Source organism: Monodon monoceros, unplaced genomic scaffold (assembly GCF_005190385.1).
Source record: "Monodon monoceros isolate NGI ecotype Baffin Bay Population unplaced genomic scaffold, NGI_Narwhal_1 Super_Scaffold_4, whole genome shotgun sequence".
Taxonomy (NCBI): Eukaryota; Metazoa; Chordata; class Mammalia; order Artiodactyla; family Monodontidae; genus Monodon; species Monodon monoceros.
This window is the reverse complement of record NW_021703781.1, coordinates 57,983,300-57,994,226: the sequence shown is the minus strand read 5'-3', so window position 1 is coordinate 57,994,226 and position 10,927 is coordinate 57,983,300. Positions and strand designations below refer to the sequence as shown.

Below are 10,927 nucleotides of genomic sequence, written 5' to 3'. Positions count from 1 at the left end.
CAAAAACAAACAAACAAGAAAAACCCTTTCTAGAATAAGCACAGGGTGCTGGAAACTACATGGCAGGTGGGGGGTGTGTGTCTAAATCAGGAGTGCGGGTTCAAGGAAGACTTCCTAGAGAAGAAATCACCTATTCAGCAGACCTTAAGACTGAGCACACATTAGCCAGGCAAAGAAAATGTGTGTGCATCAGGGGTGACAGGTTGGATGAAGAGGTGGGGTGAAGGTTGCAGGCAGGAAGATAGAGCCCATGTGAACATCCAAGGGGGGAAAACAAACCTCATATCACATTCTGAGAAGCACAAGTTCCAAGAACTACAAGAAGTTTGGTGTGGAAAATGGAACGAGATACGCGCTTGAGGAGATAAGTAGGGGCCAGTTCATGAACGGCCATGGGCCTGGTTAGGACAGTGGACCTTGTGCTAAGAACAGAGTGGAGCTGAAGCTGACCATCAGGTCATGGAGAGTGAAATCACCAGGTTTGAAAGAAAAACAAAAGTAATAGATGTTGCTTGTATAAGCAAATATACACAGCCAGTTAGAAAATGCTAAAACAACTTTGCACACAGGACAATCCCAGAGGGCATTCAAGCACGAACCTTGGCGTTCCACCATGCATAACCCTGACTTTTAGGCATGCTAGTGGTGCTCAGTCCAGGGTCCCCACCTCCCAGGTATTTCCCCCACCTGCTTTGGGGTAGGTGGGTGAATACCCCACCTATCCAACTAGCAGACGTTTTGGAAATACATCGCCCTTTCAAGAATGTTTGCCCAGATCACCCTATTCCCTACCCCTCCCCACCAGCCCCCAAAACTCTGCCATAACTGTCCCTGATGTAAGGAAAGAGCTGTGCGCAGCTGCAGAAGCTTGAAAACAAGAGTAACCTGGGCCAAGGGCCAGGGGGTCTATTTTTAGAACTTGTTCTCATTGCCTGTTTATCTTTCAGACTCAGCCTAATGTCTTCCAGGCGACTGTTAAAGCTATTTGGCTGGCTTGCCGAGGAGAGGAAGAAGGTGATCTAAAACCAAACTGCAGTGGCAATGGTGATAATCATTCGGACAGTGTGTTCTCATAATTGCCCCCAATGTACCCTCAATGCCGTTTGATTCCCGCTAGGTAGGATTTATTCAAGCCCTTCCCAGCCACTTTTACTAGCTGTGGAATTTGGCCAGGTCACAAAGAGAAGATAATAGGTTATGGATTTCATAACCCATCAAGTATGACCAGGGTGCTGCTGTCCCTCCTGGCCTTGTTCCTCGGGTCTAAAATAGGGGTCTAACATCCCAACTGTAAACAGGCTTCAGACAGTAAAGCGCCCTCTATAGATAAAAGCATTTAGTCATGACTCTCCTTTGTGCCTGGTTACTCAGGAAAAGACAACGATGCATTCATTTATCATAGCATTTGGTGAGTTATTTTAATCCACTCAAGCGGCAAAAGAGAAAAGGGCCGGCGTTGTGTCTCGATTTATATTTCCCTCCAGAGAACAAAATAGGTGGCCCCTGGAATTCCACAGCTTGTAAAACGCGCCGCGGAAAACGCTTGTAGGCGTGCTGGAACTTAACCCCTTCCTTTCCGCCGGCCCAGAACGACTTTTAAGGGCGCCTTCCCCCGATTCCCTGTCCATTCGCCCTAGATTACTCCAGTGGCCAGATTCCGTCTCGCCCGATCACCCTCCAGTTCTGCTGTCCCTTCTGCAGTTTCTGGGGTGGTCGATGGGCAGACCTCCGCGGCGGACCCTGGGTCCAGCCCCTCCTAACCCTCATGGTCCACCTTAAGGAGCCTCCGCGGTCGGGAGTAGAGGCGGGTGTTTTGTTCTTATAAGGAGGAAAAGTTTCTTTGACATCCAGGAAATGAGTAAGTCTGAAGCCCTTTAGAGCCTGTTGATGGGGGCCAGAAGGCGGGAGCCGGCCGGGGTATCGCCGTGGCCGTCCCTCTAATTACCGGGCCGGACGCTCAGCCGCAGCCGCCGCCGCCGCCAGACAGCGGATTCTGGGCTCCCGGGACCCGCGAGCGCAGCCGGGTCTCGCGCGGTCTCTCCGGAGCCGGAGAGCGGGGACCAAAGCTGAACGTAAGTACTGGGCCCGCGGCCGCGAGGCTCTGCGTCTTCCCCGGGCATCTCGAGTGCTGGAAGGAAGAAGAGGGACCAGGCGGAGCTGCGCCGGAGATGGAGGAGGATTGGAGCGGGGTTCCCGCCCGGCCCTCCCAGGTCTGGGCTGACTTGGGGAACCCGGTTACGAGCAAAAGCGGGGATGCTGTCCTCTCCCTCCTCGCGCCGCGCGGGGTCCTGCGTCCCAGCCTCTCCGCTCGGGCCTCTCCCGGGCCGCGGAGACCCCAGTGGGCGCTTCGTTGCAGCCCCGCGCAGCTGGGAGCTCCTCCGCGCGCACCGAGCCGCGGTGCCGGAAGCGGGACCAAGTTGCTGTGTCTACCGCCCCGAAGATCCGTTACTTTCGACCTTGCGAGCAGAGTGCTAGAGCTGAAAGAGTGGTCGAGTCGTCCTGCTCCTTCGCTCCCTTCCCTCCTTCTCTTCCTGGAAGAGTAGGTGTGAAGCCTGTTTTTTCTCGGTTTAACGTAGTGAAGCTATGAGGTTGCTGGAGCCGATTAAAGCCCCCGCCGCTTCCTCTTTCGGGCCTATTAGTGGAAGAGACCCCACGCCGTGCAGAACTTTCTCTTGGTGCTGCAGCTAGTCTGCCACCTGACCTCTGATAGCATCCCCAGACCCCTTCCCAGAGTTTCCAACTTCCTGGCTGCCGGGTGGAGGGACTCAAGACTCCCCAGGGCTGGGCTTCCCATTCAAAATGCTCTTTCTCTTTAAAAACAAAAATGCTGCCTCCCAGGAAGGGAAAATATTTTACTGAACTTTTCAGGGACCACGCTTTGACTTTTGCTCCTCTGACTGGTATGAGCACCAACCCCCCCCTCCCCCCCCCCCCCCAAAAAAAAAACAAAACTAGAAGAGTACCAGCCACTGGCAGATCCTGGACCCTATCCTTTTGGATCTAAATCGGTTTCAGAGTCCTGTTCTTTTTTTCTTTGTTCCTCTTTTGGGTTTGACCCAGGGCCCTTCCCTTTTACAAACCAGTTCTACCCCGGAGAGGCTGCCAGGTAAAGTACATCTGTGCTGGGTGCAGCCACAGGTCCAAGTCAGCCTGGACAATGGCCTGGTAGACAGGTAGAATTGCTGCCATTCACCTCTTATTAATAACGCAGTAGGCTGTGCTTTTGAATCCTCATTCCAGCCTACGTGCCTAAGTGGCTTTCATTGTTTGCTAATTCCCTGTGTGTGCTGCTGCTCTCAGCCATCCTGCCCTCATATTTTCCACTGTGGGTAACCATAAAGTGGTTAGACTGACTCTCCACTGGAAAGGCTTTTGTTCAAGTGCCATCCTCTAGCTCCGCAATTTTCAAAGATGCAGCAGTTTCAAGCTCCAGCTTTCGGGTGGCAAGGATCTGAACTTTTATCCTCATGCCATCAGCCCAGAAGTTGTCACCTTACCAAGAACGCCTCCTGGCTCCTGCAGTGCCCATGAGGGAAACGAAGATGAGGGTGTGTGGGTGAACTTTTTATCTGAGGGCAAGAAAGGGGAGGAACTTCTGGTAGAGACCTCTGGCAAAATTGCCCACCTGAAAAGGTATCATCTGGGAGGAACCTGGTTTTGTATTTTTTCCTTCTTGGACCCCCTGGGGTCAATAAAGAGAAAGAAGATGGGGGATTCTGTCTGAGGGAAAGGGTGCACATCTGGGTGGGGGTCTGGAGTGCACAGCCCTGTTGTCACTTGTCCGCAGGAGAGAGGATGGAATGCCATGGAGGGTCTGGAAGGTGCTTCTTGTGAGGGAGAAGGGAATGAACTGGCAGTATTTCCCCCAGGTTTGAGAAGCCTAGGGGGACTGGGCTCTGGCCTTCAGGAATCTCCAACATTGTCACTTGAGAAGAGGAGACTTGCTCTTTCTGGCCTCAGAGACTCACTGGGTGGGAGAAGCAGGAGGCAGATCTTATTTACTTAGAAGTAAGGGGGAACTTGCCGACAACTAGAGCTCCTCAGTAGGTAAGGTGCTGCCATCATGTCAGCAGACAGGTGACCATCAACAATTACGAAGAAGGTCCCCTCAGAGTCCAAGACACCGTGGCTCCATGTTTGGGGTTCAGAGTCCACTCAATAGGAGGGCAGCCCCTGGGGGATCCTGGGGAAGGCTTTACCCCCCGAGCGTCCTAAGGGAGGGGCAAGTGCTCCAGGTGTGCTGGGCACCTGAGGAGCAGAACCGTACTTGTGGCTGGGGCTAATCTTGTCTTGCTGCGAAGGGGGACATAGCCATGAGAGTGCCGAGAGCTGATAATAATAACCTCCAAGGCTGCTGCAAGCCTCTTCCATCCTTTGCATGAATTAGAATAAGGTGCTTCCTCTTGGCAAGAGGATGTCACCCTGGTGCCATTTAGAAAAAGGGGCCTCATCTGGGTGGACAGAGCCAAGGCACATAGCTGGGCAGGCAGCATGCGAGCTGGATTCATCCTCACCACCCCACAGCCGGGTGTTCTTGAGCAGTGTACCACCCATACAACTGTACACAGCAGCCCTGATAACCAGCAATTAGTGAGGGCTTACCATTTGCCAGGCTTATTTTTTCCAAAACCACTTTGTCTGTATTAACTCATTTAATCTTCTCAGTAGCCCAGTGACATAGGTATTGGTATCCCCATTTTATAGTCAAGGAAACTAAGGCACAGAGAAGTAAAGTATTCAGAATGTTCCAGTCACTGAGCATTCACAGAGCAAGAAGCAGGTTAAGCTTCAAAAGCTAGTTTGGTTGGGGGGCCCTCATGAAAAAGAGAGAAGGGCGGTTGCTCTTTTTCTTTGTCAAAGGAAGTAGTACCTGCTCTCAGCTCAGATGGAAAAAAGACGTAAAACTCACCTGGCAGCCAAAAGAAAGGAAAGAAAGAGGCAGGCCTGGCCTCGGGGGCTGATGGAGTGGCCTGGCCCAAGCCTCAGAAGGCTTTCCTTCTTAATCGCTAGGCAGTATGAGGTCGCAAATCCAGTTTGGGGCCTGGCATGAGGGTGATGAGTACGTGCTGCCTGGGTGTGGTGCAGACGAAAGGCACCACGCAGGCCCCCTGAGCTAGGCAGAGAACGCCTGTCGGAGTGGACGATGGGAGAAGTATCTGAACACGCTGTCCTGACACTTCCAAGCCCCACAGGCCCCATCCCCGTCCGGTGCCGTTCACGTGCAAACGCCCTTCCCAAGCTCGTCCAGGAAGACTTTCCAAAACTCCATTTCACAGCTCCATATATATGGTCATTTATTTTTCACACTATACATTTCAGCACTTAATTAGGTGCAACAGAGGGTTTTACTACGTACTGTCTATATTTTAAACAAAATAGACTTCTCAGCTAATGGGAAAGTCACGATGTCTCCTGGAAAGGGTCGGCTGGTGCCTAGCTGATTTCCCAGAAGGGTGGTGTTTACCTGCAGTCATGTCACCTGTCCCAGAATCTGACTCTTAGCTGTGCCCTCTAGAAACCCCATCTCCACAGTTTTCAGAACGGTTTGGACTTGGGCTGCTAAGTCATCTCAAGAGAGCTCCCCGAAGTGAGTGTACAAATAAAATTGCTAGTGTATTAACTTGCAAGGAGGCTTTGTGACTATCGTGCAGCCTGAATGATACCTGCTTCTTGCGTCCTGGGCAAGGCACATGGGAAACCAAAGATCAGAAGGCAGCTTCTGCTCGGCAAAGCTGGATTCAGATCAGGGGAGGGAGAGGGCAGGGGGAGTGATGGTCCAATAGCATGGGCTCTGTTCACTTCTGTGGCTCCCTCACCAGTGGAGAGATACCTGCCAGGTAGACTAGCACTCCTGTATGCTATGTGTATCTCCTTGGCCAGTCCCTCAAAGGCAGTGTACCGGTAGGATTTCTCCCTGTCCTCTTTCATAATTTAGCAGTTTTTATTTTATTTACTTATTTCATTTAGTGCTTTTCTAAGCATTAGCTCCCGACTACATTGAGTTGCTTTTGCATAAGTTAAATAACTACTATAAAATTTCAGGGTTGTAGGTTCAGGCCACAGGGGTAAATGCTGCACGCAAATCAAGGGGGTGGTCAGGTGACCTGGATGGGTCAACAAGAAGTCAAGCAGAGCAAAGAAACATGGTCCCTAGTCAACACGGATGCTCAAGAAGTGGAAGGCCCAGGGCTGGCCACTTACTGCAGCCCCCGTGTGAGCATGGGCGTGGTGAAGCAGTCCTAAGTGCTTTGCTTTGGCTGCCTTAGCCACCTGGCCTGCCCAGCTGGCCTCTTTGGATTTAAAGGGCTCTCCTTGGTCTCTGTCCAGGCCCCCTCGTGGCTCATCTTTAGAAAGCCACAGCCTCCAGGTGCCGCAGAGCCAAGGAGGTATGACTCACGTGGGCTTTGGAGTAGGGAAGGCTTGGGTCCAGTCCTGGCTCCACTGCTCAGGAGTTGGGCAAGTGTGTTGAGTACTCCAAGCCTCAGCCCTGTCATGGGTAAAATGTGGATAACCCCTCCTAGGGCCTGCTTACAAACACTGAGCACAGTGCCTGGTGCACACCAGTATCTGGCTCGTGTGAGCTTTTAAAGACAGTAGAGGTCAATGGGGGATCTACATTCTCTGCCAGATTGGGACCTTCACTTCCCCCATTAGTGCCACTGCTCCCTCCTCTGAGGTCTGGGCAAACGGCAAGGCCACAGGGACCCAGATTATCCCAGATGGTAAGAAGGAGATCATTGGTGCCCTTGCGTGGGGTTCATTCAGAGCTGAGGATAAAGCTGCCCATCCCAACCTTTTGACTGACACTTGAAGAGGGAAAGTCAGGTTTGAGGCATGGCCTAAACAGGCATCCAGAGGGGAGAGAAAGGTGAGAACGTTTTCTGGGACAGGAAGAGCATCATTTAGTTGTGCCCAAGAGGTGTATAGGATCCTCCTGAGCAGTTTGGGACCTGTGACGTTTTCCTGTAGAAAGCGCATCCCCCTCCATCCACATGGCCCACCCCATGACATCAGCAGAATGGAATACCACACAGGTGATATCACTGTTGCCCAAGGCAACACCTCCACCTTAGGTCAGGCTGGGGGGGCGGGGAACAGGAGCCACCCAACTGTAAGGCACGTTGAGGAGGGAAGGAGCTCAGAAGGCCTTACATCCACAGGTATGTTTCTTAGAGGATGGGCCAGGGGAAGAGGGCGGGGCTGCAGGCCACAGGTCTGGGCTGTGAGCCAGTTGGTGGAAGGCCTTGGATTTGCCCCGAGGGAGCAGAGCACAGCTGTCAGCATGCTATCATGTTTAGTTCTCTGAACTGCAACTGGGGCAAAAGCATGACTCCTGAGGGGCTTCTGGTGGCTTCCATGGCTCTGGGTCTCCCTTCTACAGCCTGAATCAATCCGTGAAGGGCGTAGGGCAAGAGCGGGCCAGAGCAGTGATGGGGAGATCAGAGAGGTGCTTTCCCTTCTTCACCAACCCCCACTCCCCCAAAGGAAAGTGAGAAACAAGGCTGCCCACGTCCTTCCTGTGGGGGCTGACTTAAGAGAGAACCTTCATTCATTGATGGAGCGAGTATGTACTTATTGTGCACCTACGATGTGCCAGGGCCCTTGCTGGGGCTCCTGTGGCCTCAGAGCTTGCGGATCAAATGCACTCAGAGGAGGAATGTCCGGAATCCACTGCCCCAGGCATAGGTACCAGCTGGAAATAGAAGCAAAGTCTCAGAGTCCACCTCTCACCCAGCTCTGGCATTCCCTGTGGGATTCTAGGTGGGCTAAATGAGACCTGTGGAATCCCTTCCTCCCCAGCAGTTTATGCAGGAATTTGAGGGTGTTTGAGATGTACCAGAGATTTGGTGAGTGGTGTTAGAGAGGACAGCCGTGTTCACAGTGTCCTGCCTAAGGACAGAATCCCACAAAGTCTGAGTGTCAAAGGTGAGAAGACAACAGGCAGAACACCAACCCCAGGTCCCCTCCTGCTCTGTGATATTGACAGACAGGGCTCAGTTTCCCTGTCTGTTTAATGGGGACAGTAATGGCCAGTACCAGGTCATATTCAGAGCACTTTGAGATCCTCTGATGGAAGTCCCAAGAAAAAAATTCAAAGCCCACAACGTTTAACTGGCTCACTTCCAGGTGAATAACACAGTGGGGCACTCAGCTGCCCAGGAGGAGGGGCTCTGCTTGAAGCCCAACCGGACTTTCTCCCTCCAGGTTATTTTCCTGCAGCAGATGCAGGAGAGTCTCCTACCAACCTGCATCAAACCAAAGGGAGAGCGTTATCATTTTGGCCCTGCTGGTTGGTGCAAAGCCACGTGCTCCTAGGAACCTGTTTCAATAGCCTTCTTAGTAGCAGTCAGGGGACCTGCCTGGAGTTCTTGAAAAGGTCCTTTGTTTGCTGAGACTTTGTTTCAGAGTCACTGAGGAGGCAGGCATGCCTGGGCTGGAGGGGAAGAGAGTGGGGATGCCTGGGTCCCACCCCCGTGTGCTGCCCTGGAGGCCCCCATGCATCCATGCCTCTTCCTCCTGATGCCTCACCCCCAAACCCACCACCCAGGGTTAGAAGAGACCTCACTCCTTTTTCCTAATCCACTGCAGAGGAGGCTTCCCCAGGAAAAGCCATCTCCGATATCCCAGGCCACACTCCCAGAATCTCTGGGTGGAAGGAACATCATAGGTTCATTAAGTCTGACTCCCTGCTTCATGCCCATATTTCACCTAAATTGTCACCTGCTTTTCCATAAACAGTGCAGGGAAGGAAAGCCCACAGGTGCATGACTGATGTTTCACGGGTCACTGAGCAACATGGTGTCATGGGAAGATCGGAGGCTTGAAAGTTGGGCAGTCCTGGGTTCAAATCCTGGCTCTGTGATGTTGCGTGGATGGCCTCCCCTCTCTGTGCCTCAGTTTCCTTATGAGGATAGTGACTCCTTCAGAGGTTTATTGTGAGGATGACACAGCAATGTAAAGCATTTTGCACAGTGTTTAAATCTCAATAAATGTAGTGCATTGGTTGCTATTTACTAAACCTTCCCCTGGGTGTCAGGGCCATGCGGCTCGTCTGGTATTCTCCAGAAAGGGGGAGTTGCTCGTCACTCTACCAAGGGTTGCTCCTCTGCTTCTTCTCTTACCTGATTTGCATCAAACCCTGTCATCCTCCATTTATCGTCCATTTCTACAAGGGTCTCAAGCGAGGATGTGGGTGTCAAGGAGAGACGCAGCTGGGGGTCAGATAACTTGTGTCAGAGTTCATTCCTGGGTCATTATGGTGGTCAGCGCTGGTGGTGAATCAGTCAGCCTGCAATTAGCTGAAGGCTGTCCAGAGCTAAAGTGGCTGTGGTCTGTCTCCAGGGGTGTGTCTGGGTTTTTGCTCACATTTCCCGAGTCGTTTACCACTGTTAGTGCTTTGCTTTTCTAATGGCAGGGTGCCTCCCAGAAAAAAAACTTAGAAGTTACTTCATCCAGGATGCCCTACTCCATTCCCATCTCAAATTCCTGCTCCTGGGAGTAAAGGCAGTGAGGTTCTTTTCCCAGTCCTGACTTCATTCATTCATTCATTCAGCAAGCAAGCAAGCATCCATGGAGCGCCTGCACCTTTAATGCCAGCCATCAGAGACCAACACTGGTTTCTCCTTCTACCTGCGGTAGAGGAGCTTTCAGTGTCGCTGCCAGATGGGCAGGAGGGAGCTGTGAACTTCCCAGGTGCCAAACTTCCTGCTCTCCCTCTGTGGCAGCCCCTGGGGGCCTTTAGAAGAAAACGGGGAGGTAGAGGAGACAACTTCACCCTGTCCCCAGTCTTCTGGAGTTGCTGCAGGGATACAGGCCACCCCCCTCTGCCCAGAGGAGTCCCTAAGATGCACCCGGCAGGATTTAACAAATCAAAACAGAGACCTGGCCTTGTCACCAATACCAATGCCAATAACAATGTCCTTTACAGAGCACGACCATGTGACTGCCATGCCATGAAGTAGGTGCTATTGTCACAGCAGGTGGGAGAACCAGGATTCAATTCTGGGCCTCTGATTCCAGAGTTTGGCCCCTTTGCTACTAAGCCTCTACAAAGTGTTAAGCTCTTCTGGGCTGAAGAGCTTTGAGCTATTTCTTTCTGGGCGGCCTTGGGAGGGGAGTATAATATGTCCAGGTGAACTCAGCAGTATCAGTGGCTGCTTGCGCCCTACACCAGCCTGACCTGTGTGTTGGTTCTGGGACACCTACTGTGTGCCATGTGCAGCCTCGAGCAGAAGCCAGGACAGAGCATGGGCATCCTCACAACCTCATCACTCCATCCCTGTGGCTGGAAAACCACGTGGTTGTAGGTCGTTGTTTTGTGTAGTTTACAGGGAGGGTGACTGTGTTCATAGATGATTCTGGGGGTCATTTTTCTGACAGTTCCTGGCCTTACAGCCTAGGCCCGCAGCTTCCCCTGGCGGAGGAGGACTGGTTTGCTCCGAGGACCGATGCAGTTCTGGAGGGAGGACAGGCAGGCTGCCTGCTTTGTTTTCAGCCCAGGTCCCTGGAGCAGAGAGCACAGCCAAGAGGCCAGACAGAGTTAAGTTTTTTACAGCTGTGTTGGCCTCCCACTTGCCTTTGTGTCTCTTGCTGTTCCCCTTTATTAAGATGAAAGGGGTCTTTAGATCTTTGCAGTCACAGAGCATGACTCGTGTGTGTGTGTGTGTGTGTGTGTGTGTGTGTGTGTGTGTGTGCAGGAGGCCCAGAGCACTTCCCTTCTTCCCCATCTCTCTCCCCCTCTCCCAGCCCAGCTGGGGCCCAGGCATTGTGTCAGGTACACCCAAGCCTCAGGGACCAGGGTGGGAACGCAGCCTGGGACTTCACCGTGTAGGGGCCAGCATCCCTCTAAGCCAGCACGTGAGTAACAGGAGTAAGAGGCACTGGGTGGGGAGGGAGGGAGTGGGGGACCTGGCTGTTCTGTGGCCAC

At 52.5% G+C, this 10,927-nt stretch overlaps 1 protein-coding gene across 1 annotated transcript in view; it reads left to right on the top strand.

The window, feature by feature from the left end:
* The first annotated feature begins 1,421 nt into the window (after positions 1-1,421).
* Positions 1,422-10,927, top strand: part of ITPRIP (inositol 1,4,5-trisphosphate receptor interacting protein) — a 28,606-nt gene continuing 19,100 nt past the window's right edge. The window contains exon 1 of the mRNA XM_029245870.1: positions 1,422-2,072. The gene's annotated coding sequence lies outside the window, so the exon portion shown is untranslated. The remainder of the gene's footprint in view (positions 2,073-10,927) is intronic.